The sequence below is a fragment of the Pteropus vampyrus genome, unplaced genomic scaffold, assembly GCF_000151845.1.
Source record: "Pteropus vampyrus isolate Shadow unplaced genomic scaffold, Pvam_2.0 Scaffold151, whole genome shotgun sequence".
NCBI lineage: Eukaryota > Metazoa > Chordata > Mammalia > Chiroptera > Pteropodidae > Pteropus > Pteropus vampyrus.
The window spans coordinates 3,018,265-3,028,908 of NW_011888932.1; the positions used below are offsets into that span (position 1 = coordinate 3,018,265).

A 10,644-nucleotide genomic window follows, 5' to 3' on the forward strand; every position below is an offset into this window, starting at 1 on the left:
ATATACCTTTTTATAGTGTAGAACTTGTTGATAAGTCTGCCTCCCCTACTGTTCTATGCAGGGATTACACCTCATCCATTTATAACCCCAGCACCTGGCAATTGTGTTTAATTACTATTTTTTGGAATCTGAATTGATTTGAATATGAGGATGAGTGAGAGAATGTCCACTCTCGAGAAATTTAAAAATTATCGGGCGGGGGCCAATACTGAACATAATTAGTAGTTAAGGCAAAATGTGACATAGCAGAGATTCTGTGGTTCCTGAAAGCAGAGACATATACTAGGTGGATGGCATCACAAAAGACTCTGAACTTTAGAAGAATGCATCCTATTTGATCTGGTCATTTGGAGGAATATCACAAGAAAATAACCAGATAACGTTCATAAAGATAAACATGTAAAGAAAATAATTATGCCATTGAGAATAGAGAATATTGTAAAGACCCTAAATTTCTAGCAATAGGGGATTAGTTAAGGAAATTGCATCATATTATAGAAGATGATAAGGTGCAGCCATGCTGCAGAAGAATATTTGCTCATGTGTGAAAATGGCCATACATACATACATCCATACATACACACATGCACACATTAAACTGTTTTAGAGAAAAGACAGTGATTTCTATTTTTAATATGCGGCGATAAGGGCAGAGGTCTGAGATGGCCATCCAGATATTTTATTTGGCAAAACCTAACAGTCTACCTTTTGTTCAATACAGTAAAACACAACATATAATTTCTGCCCTCCCGGAATTTCTCATTTAGGTCAGTTTAACATCCAAGAGACCTTAATTGTACTAGAGGGGAAAATGCAGGTTAGTATGAGAGGCTTTTCCTCCTTCAGAGGTTAGACTTCTGCATTGAATGTTGAATGGGGACTCGGAGCTACATGCAGTCTTCTCTCCTCACTAGTTCTTGGCAAAGCTGAGAACTGCCATTTAGGATGATTCTTGTAAACCCATGGAAGTTCTGACTACAAAGTTGAGTACTCAGAAGATGTACAGATGAGCAAATGACAGATTCCCTCTGGTGCCATATTAAAGAGGTATTAAACAGATAACACCTGTTTGCAGCAGGAAGTGGCAAGTGATGACTGCCCTTCTCTTAACTGAGTCTTCTTGTCTGTGAATTGAGCTAACTTTCCAGGGACATGTGTGTAGGAATTTTTGGAGTGAACTCTGAGCTGAAGCTTTTCTCACCATTGGCCGAGCAATAACACTTTCTAAAATTACGATACTCTCTCACCTTTTTAATGAAGATTCAAAAGTCGAAAGAGTTAATATTAGGGTAAACCAGGATAAGAACACTTAGGTGCTTTCATTTCAGTTCCTTATAAAACACATTTATCTGCATTTTCTAACTGTGTGGTATTCGACTGAACATATTTTTAGTTCTCTCTTTCCTATATTCTAGTTGCTCCAAAAAATGTCTACAGTTTGAATCTTAGGGAGTTCGTGTTGGAGTTAAGTGTGAAAAGGAAGATTTCCAGCCTTGGTACATGACTAAAAATAATTTTTTTAAAACACCAGGCAGATTTGGTTTTGTATCATATCTCTTTCACTTATAAGTTGACCTCGGGAAGTCACTTGATGCTAAGCCTCAGTTTCCTTATCAGTGAGATGAGAATAATGATGGTACTTACCTGACAGTCATTGTAGAGAGATGTTTGTAGGTCATAAATTTTTTGTTTGTTAAGTATGTATTTTAGTACTATCCTCTATGTCAAGGGATACTGTTTTTTCTCTTATGGCAATAACATAGTTTATTTTTTTAAATAAATTACCTAAATTAAAAAGCGAATTAATTTAAATGAAAATAAGTGAACGTGACCAAAATTTTGAAGATGATATATATGACGGTGAATGAAGTTTATGAAAATTGGACTCAAGATTGTTGCTAAAGTCCTTCTAAACTGTAAGATTTTATAGTTCTATGAAGTAAATGCTCTATCTCACCACATGCATATGTATCAATACATCCATTGGAATAAATATAAGCAATTGGACTTGAGATAAAGGATCTCCAGTCCTAGATCTGGATCATTTCAATTTTTAAATACATGGACTCTGTAAACATTATTTAAAAGTCAGTACTAGCCCTGTGGCACTCTGGCTACTTGTCACTCTTATTTTAAGTGCCTGTGGCCTGTTGACCTTGCTTCTTTTCTTGATGTATTAAAGAAAAGTTAGTACTAGGACAATATTTTTATAAGTAATTTTAACCAATGGCTAATTTTCAGCTTTTGTTTTAGGCCTAGAATATCATTTTTACTGATTTATAGTCAAAAACTGGTTTTTATCACTAAGGCTTAATAATGCATATTTAAAAAAAAAAAAAATAACAAAATGCCCAGAGCTGAAGAGAGGAGGGCTTTAAAGCATCCTATTATAGAACATTCTGCAGAATATACCCCCGAAGGCTATACTGTGATGACAACAGAGAGAACCTGCAAAGCAGCATAAAATCAATTTTTCAGATGATTTTGATACTTTCCTTCTCAGACCGGTCAACTCTTAAAATTCTTACTCAGGAGCCCTAGAAGTTAATTATTTTGTATGGGGCCCTGCATAGCCATTAGGCACTCTGTCATTGTTTGTTGAAGGGATGATCTGAAGAATTCTCTAAGATGGAAAAAAAAAAAAAAGATAGATTAAGGCTTCGTCTAAGACACTCATTTTCAGTGGTATCACTTAAAATAACAGAATTTTGAGATTGAGTTCATTTACTCATGTAATTTAATTAACAGCTCCCTCTGTGTTGTACTGGGTCAGCCGATGAGGGTGCACGAGATCCTGGGTTCCCCCACAAGAAACGCACAGACACGCAAACACATAATTATACTCACAGATTATATCTGGCCTACAGATGTGTTTATCTTGACCCCACAAGATGTTTTAAAGGTTTTAAAATTGGTAAGGTTTAAAATCTGTTGCCAACATTTACATTTTGGGAGATTACACATGTTAAAAATCCAAATTTCTGTCTTCTCTAAAGTCAGAAGATCCTGGCAATACTGGGTCTGCATTCACACTGGGCAATAGCTTTTGTGAAGAGCAGCACCCCTTAGTAGACAGGGCGTGTATTCTCTCATTCACCACAGTCCCCACTAGTCTATACTGTATTGTGCCCAACCCATTTCCCTGACTTTCATCACCTCCTTGTCCCACATTAGCATGTGAATTTGCAACTCACGACGTAAAAAGACTATATAATGTTAATAAATTTGACTTGAGAAAATGTCAATGTGCAATCTCATTCTCTCATTTAAAGAATATATGTCTTTTATGCATAAGACTAAGAATGTCTATCCCAGAAACCTGGCTTGCCACAGAGATGGGGTTCTGCTGTGTGCATCTAAAGCTATTGCTTAGTCGATAGGCCCTGTTAACCCTTGGCTTTTACATAAACCAGTCAGTAATTTTCTCTTCCACACCTCTTCATTCACTTCTCTCCTCCCTTCCCCAATCCCTTCTATAGATGTTACTGCCTGGTGGTGTTCTTATTTTTTATTTTTGATGTCATTTAAGAATAAGAAAACAATGGAGAGGAACAAAACAGAGAGGAAATACTGGAAAGATGAACTTAGATTTTTATTCTCTTTTGTGTCTCCAAGTGGGATTCAGTGCTGTTAACCTCACACAGTTAATGCTTGTAAATTGGCTGATCATTGTAGGAACTGGCATGAAAGCATGTAGACAAGGTTTGTGATGAGCAAAGTTATACTCTGATGGAGCTAACATAAGTAAGCAACTTGTCTCCAAGGCTGTCTGAAGCCAGACACCTGGGGCTGGCTCTACAGAGGCTTCTCTAATATTCATCAGGGGAGCCTTTAAAAGCCTCACTGACTCCAAAAAATAAAGAAACTCTTGGAACTACTGTCAAATTGGATCCCTGCTATTTTACAAATTGCTCTTTAAGTTGGGGCATCGACTGAGATTGATATAGTCACTGGGGAATTCACATAGGACTCGTCTCATTTTCTGAGAACCCAAATGTAATGCATCCCCAGCTGGTGCCTGTTAGAACTATATGATTTAGGAGCCAGGTCTTATCAGTCAACCTGATGGGGGTATTATACTGTAGGCAAAGCAACTAGCATGCATTCTGATGAAGAACACAAGCTTCTGATTACAATTCTCATGAATAGCCACTGTTATAACCCTCTCTATTACTCAGAGTTCTCCAGAGAAACAGAACCAATAGGGTGAGGGATTGATTTTCAGGTATTGGCTCACATGATTGTGAAGATGCAAGTTCAAAATATGCAGGGTAGCCCAGCAGGCTGGAGATTTAGGGAAGAGCTTCAGTCTGCGGGCAGAATTCCTTGCTTGGCAGAAGTCAGTCTTTGTTATGTTAGGTCCTTCATCTAATTGGATGAGGTCCACCCACAAGGCCACTGATTTAAACGTTGATCTCATCCCCCAAAATCCTTCACAGAAACGTCCAGGATAGTGTTTTACCAGATATTTGGGCACCGTGGCCCAACGAAATTGACACATAAAATTAACCATCACACCTTCTCAAAGAAAGGACAGAAAATTGGGCTACAAAAACCTACCATTGAAATTAAACTTGCTGGAGGATGCTAGACTCTCGTTCCTTGGAGCTTTCAGAGCTAGTAGTATCCACTCCCTGATTTTAAACTATATTACAAAGCTATAGTAACCAAAACAGTATAGTATTGACATAAAAACAGACACATAGATCAACAGAACAGAATAGAGCCCAGAAATAAACCCACACATATATGGTCAATGAATTTACAACAAAAGAACCAAGAATATATGATGAGGAAGGCACAAATAAATGGAAAAGTGGACCACCATCTTACACTACATACAAAAATAAACTCAAAATGGATTAAAGATGTGAATATATGACCTGAAACCGTAAGACTCCTAGAAGAAAACATAAGTGGTAAGCTCCATGACATCAGTCTTGACCATGATTTTTTCATATGACTCCAAAAGCAAAAATTAATAAGGGGGGCTACCTCAAACTAAAAATCTTCTACACAGCAAAGGAAATCATCAACAAAATGAAAAGGCAACCTACTGAATGGGAGAAAATATTTGCAAATCCTGCATCTGACAAGGGGCGAATATCCAAAATATAAAGGAACTCACACAACTCAGTAGCAATTAAACAAAAATCCAAAAAAAAAAAAAAAAGGACAGAGGATCTAAATAAACATTTTCTGAAGATACACAGATGGCCAACAGGTACATGAAAGATACTCAACATTACTAATCATCAGGGAAATGCGAATTAATGCCACAATGAGATACCATCTTATACCTATTAGAATGGCTGTTATCAAAAAGACACGAATAACAAGCGTTGGAGAGGATGCGGAGAAAAGGGAACCTTTGTACACTGTTGGTAGGGATGTAAATTGATAGAGCCACTGTGGAAAACAGTGTGGATGTTCTTCAGAAAATGAATTACCATATGATCCAGCAGTTCCACTTTTGGGTATTTATCTAAAGGAAACAAAAACACGAATTTGAAAATATATCTGTACCCTCATGTTCATTGCAGCATTATTTACAATAGCCAAGTAATGGAAACAACCTAAATATTTATCAGTGGATGAATGGATAAAGAAGTTGTGGTATGTATATATACAGTGGAATGTTATTCAGACATAAAAAGGAATGAAATGTTGCCATTTGCCACAACATGATTGGACTTTGAGGGCATTACACTAAGTGAAATAAATCAGAGAAAGAGAAATACCATGGGATCTCACTTAAATGTGGAATCTTTTTTTAAAAAAAGCAAAAACAAAAACCAAGTTGGGGGTGACGAGCTGCAAAATAGGTAAAGGGAGTCAAAAGGTACAGAATGACAGTTGCAAAATAAGTCATAGGGATGTAATATACAGCATGGGGACTATAGTTAATGATACTATATTGCATATCTGAGAGTTGCTAAGAGATTGGATCTTAAAAGTCCTTATCACAAGAGAAAAATCTTTGTAACTATGTATGGTGACAGATGTTCCCTAGACTTACTGTAGTGAACATTTTGCAATACCATATACAAATATCAAATCATTATGTCTACACCGGAAGCTAATAAGATGTTATGCATCCATTATACCTCAATGAAAAATGAAGTTAAGCTCATGTTAATGGGCTACCTGGAGAGGAATCTTGGCATTTCATAATTCTTTTTCCATGTAAATTGATTGTATATTTTGTGTCATGATTTAGATGTTATGCAAATGCCTGTGTTCACATTTTAAGTTCTTTATGATTGTCATCATAGGAGCCAGATATAAGTTACTTAGAGGGTTATTTAGTTATTTATTTATTTGATGGTTAACATTCCGACCCATAATGTTCAAATTCCTGTGCTAAGCTCTCTTTAAGTGTTTAGCTTCAAGTCATGCTCTCGTGGTTTCGTTTGTTTAATTTGAACCCATACATGATCTTTCATTTTAAGAGGAGGCAAGCTTCTTTTTAATTTTTTATTTTTCTTTTTTCAATCAGTCTCTACCATGGTAGAAAGAAAAACTGTAAGCAGTAAAGACAGTTTTCCTTTGAGTTCAAGTGATGCAGATTTTATCATAGTAATATAGTAGTACTAAGACTGGATGGGCCTCTCCTCTGCCACTTTGCTGTGGGAAGTTCACTTAACCTCTTTAGTCCTCAGTTTCCTCAACTGTAAAATGAGCAGTTTAAACTATACTCCAGAGATCCGACTCCGAAGATTCATTAATTTCCATCAACCTTCTTAGGTTTATTTTTAACTGGAGCCATTTGCCATTATAGACAACTTCTCCTACTGCCCAAATTTGGGCATTCTGGAGTTCATTATGGAATTTGTTTTCATTTGTTTTGAAAGTTCCTGAGGTGAGAGAGTGGGGAGAGATAGTATGCAGCTAGGCCTGCAGAGGTTAAATCACTCATTTATTTATTCATTCTTTTAAAAAATAATTATGTATGGAATGGTCTATGAGAGAAGCATTTCAGCTGAGTGTTGTAGTAGGAAAAAGATTTGAAAATATGAGGATACAGAGGAAGTAGTTTCTAGGAGAGATGGGTCAATGTAAAACTCCATGGCTGAAAATGGCCAGGAGCACTGACTGAAGCATACATTGGAAGTCTAGAGCAAGTGAAGGAAGAGGCAGCTGAGAAGTTGAATTAATATCAAATCATAGAGACCCTCAAATGCTAGACTTTGAACTTTCTTCAGGAGACTTCAGGCTCTGTAAATGAAGTAAAAGACAATGTCCTCTTCCAGATCTTTACTGTCTGACACACAGTAGACACCCAATAAATATTGGACGACTGAATGACAGAATTTAAGATTTCTGAGAAAAGAAATGAAACAATGAGACATGAGCTTGAAGGAGATTTTACTTGTCAACCATATAACAACTAAAACACCTCATCTGATTTCAGTTTTGTAGACAAGAAGAGAGGGCCCTGAACTTAGCTGTTGGCACCCACCATGTTGGGTGTTGGAAGAGGGAGGAATTAAAGGTGGCTGAGGTTGGTTCTGAGTAGCTCTGAGAGTGGTTAATACCAGCTTCTAGGGCATACTTTCACTTCGTGTGTCCTCTCAACCTTCTTCTCAGTTACACTTGACTTTAAGGACCCTGTCAGATTTAACTTTGTGTTTAATACCTTGCTTGAACACATCCTCAAAAAGTATTTGCTGAAAGAATTATTTCATGGTAGCAAACCTAATTTTGTCTTTAGATTTTGAGGACTGGTAGTGATGATGTCAGAATTATTGATCTACTTTACCTATAGAGAGAAATTTAAGAATTTTTATGCCTATTCACAATAGCCATTGTTTTCATTGTTTTCATCTGAGTATTATTTCATTGTTATAAGCCCAATAGGAAACTGAAGTTAATACCAATTTAGTTATCTCAGTTATTAGATTTTGTCTTTACTAATAATGGATATGAATAATATTAATTGTATGCAAGGTGAATTTAAAAACACAAATTTCCAAATACCTGTGTATATAGTAGTCTGCAAGGGATACATTCCAAGACCCTGCAGTGGGTGCCTGAAACCAAAGATAGTACTGAACCCTAACTATATACAGACAGCATAAATACACACACACACACACACACACACACGTACATACATGCACATACACACATAATTTCTCTTTTTCTATACATATATACTTATGATAGTTTAATTTATAAATAAGGCACACTAAGAGATTAACAATAATTAATAATAGAGTAGAACAATTATAACAATATAATAATTACATGAATGAATGTGGTCACTCATTTCAGGAGATCCCTTGCTGAAGTAATGTATAGGCCCAATGTTTTCTGGTACAACACATTGCCATCAGTCAGAACACGTTTTCTATTCATCTCTTCCACCCACAAATTTAATGTTTTTTTTTTTTTTATCTTAACTAATCACTTATCATGCACTGTAGTTGTAACTTTTGCACTTTGAGGTATGACAGCAAAAGTAACACAGATTTTTTTCCCCCTCTTCACAATTTTGCAGATAGAACATTCATTCTTACCATAGATCTTAACGACCTCTCAGCATGCAATGTTTTTCTTTCCTTATTAAGTCAAGAGCTTTCACTTTTTCACTCAAAGGAAGCACTTTTCGGCTTCTCTTTGGCATATCCAGATTGCCATCGTCACTACTCTTGTGCTTTGGGCCATTATTAAGTAAAATAAGGGCTACCTGAACACAAGCACTGTGTTACTGAGACAGTTGATCTGATAACTAACATGGCTACTAAGTGACTAATAAGCGGGAGCGTATACAGCATGGATATGCTGGACAAAGAGATGATTTACAGTACCAGGTGGGAAAGAGAGAGGAAGGCACATGATTTTATCCTGGTACTCAGAACAGCATGGAATTTAAAACTTATGAATTATTTATTGAGTTGGAATTTTCCATTTAGTATTTTCAGACTTTGGTTGACCACAGGTAACAGAAACCACGGAAAATGGAATTATGGATAAGGGGGGACCACTGTACCATTGTGTATCATTTTAACTCAACTCGTCTGTGTCATGTTCAAGGCAGTTAATGCACAAGACATTGTGCTAGATACTGTCTGATAGACAAGGATGAATAAAACACTCTGCCTTCAGGAGCTCACACAATATGTGTAGAGTGAGCTAAGGCAGACTGTGTCAAGCATCATGGAAGAAGTCCAAAGAGTCTTTTAGAGGAGAAAGATTATGAGCAGAGGCTTCTAAGCACTCTGGCTTGGTGGAAAAGTAGCAGTTGAGGCCCTGAAAAGTGGAACTTCTGCAGATAGATGTGGAGGAAGGATGCTTCCGGCCAGAAAAACAGCAAGCATCCATAAAACATTGAGTGCGGTGAGGTGGAAGACAACTGGAGTGGTAGATAAGAGATGTACTGTGGTGAGCTCACAGTCCCTGACTGACTTGACACACCTCTTGGTAAGCAGTAGGTTTAAAGCAAGGTCTGTGATTTGGGCAGGCTAATTTGTTGGCAACTGAAGGATAAATTGTGTTGGAAAGGCATGTTGCTTGTCAAGTTGGGCCATCCTAATAACCCAAGGGAAAAGTAACAACACCTCAAGAGAGGATTATAAGAAAGCGAAAGACATCCAGGATGGTGATGGATTACGTAGAATCTGCCAACTAGTTTTTACTGGAGTTTTGGATGGGAAGGAAGATTTTAAAAAATGAGTCTGAATTTTAAATTGAGTATCTCAGGATAGGAATCTGTTAACTAAAGAGCGAAAATCAGAGCAAAAGAAGATTTTTAAGAGGAAGATGGTGAATTCGGTAAAAATATGCTGATTTTAATTTTGAATTGCATGTGGAGCATTCTTGGGAGGTGTTTGGCAAGCAGTTAATACTATTGCTATAGCATCATTTTATTTTCATCCCACAAATATTTTCGCCCCCATAACCATGTTATATACATGGTAGATCAGGAGAAAGGGCAAAGTTGAAATGTATAATTTTAACATGGTAATGTACAAATGATTTTGTATAAAATCATATTTTAAGACATAGCTGACCTACATGTGGGCAACTCCTATTTTTTCTTAGCCCTATTTTAAGATAGAGCACATGAAAAAAAATTGCGTAAAATGTTTAACCCTGTATACATTTTACTTTTTATTATTACTGTTCTTATGAAAAATAAAGCACTGTGACTTAGCCAGATGCTTTTGTACTTATGACTCTTGTCCTTTTCTTCTTTCGGTGTCACAAGGTCAAATAACGTGACAAGCTTGGTCCTTGACAACTGAATTTAATTTTATTGCAGGTCCTGTTCATTCCCCAGGAAGGCGTGTTTTGTGTTTTTGCCCTTAAAGTACTGTGTGCTGAACCTTAGTCTTTCAAGTCATTCTCCCTGCCTTATCTCAAACTTGCATCTTCAGTCCCTTTAAAAATTATAATTACCTGCAGGGAGGCAAAATGTTACAGATACAGCCTTCATGGCTATTGATGCCAGAAGGACTTGAGTTAAGCTCAAAATTCAACAAAGATTTTACAGAACGCTTTACATTTCAGAAGGCTTACTCAGTTACATTATTTAACTTATGTAAAAGAGTTACATATGTTTATACTTCAGTAAAATAATTTCTTAGGCTTTTCCGTAAACATTATCTTACTCAGACTGGATTCTTCATCTGATCCTCT

The 10,644-nt window shown here is 36.6% G+C and overlaps 1 protein-coding gene across 1 annotated transcript in view; it reads left to right on the top strand.

The window, feature by feature from the left end:
* Nucleotides 1-10,644, top strand: part of CACHD1 (cache domain containing 1) — a 213,431-nt gene that overhangs the window by 118,453 nt on the left and 84,334 nt on the right. The window lies entirely within an intron of this gene.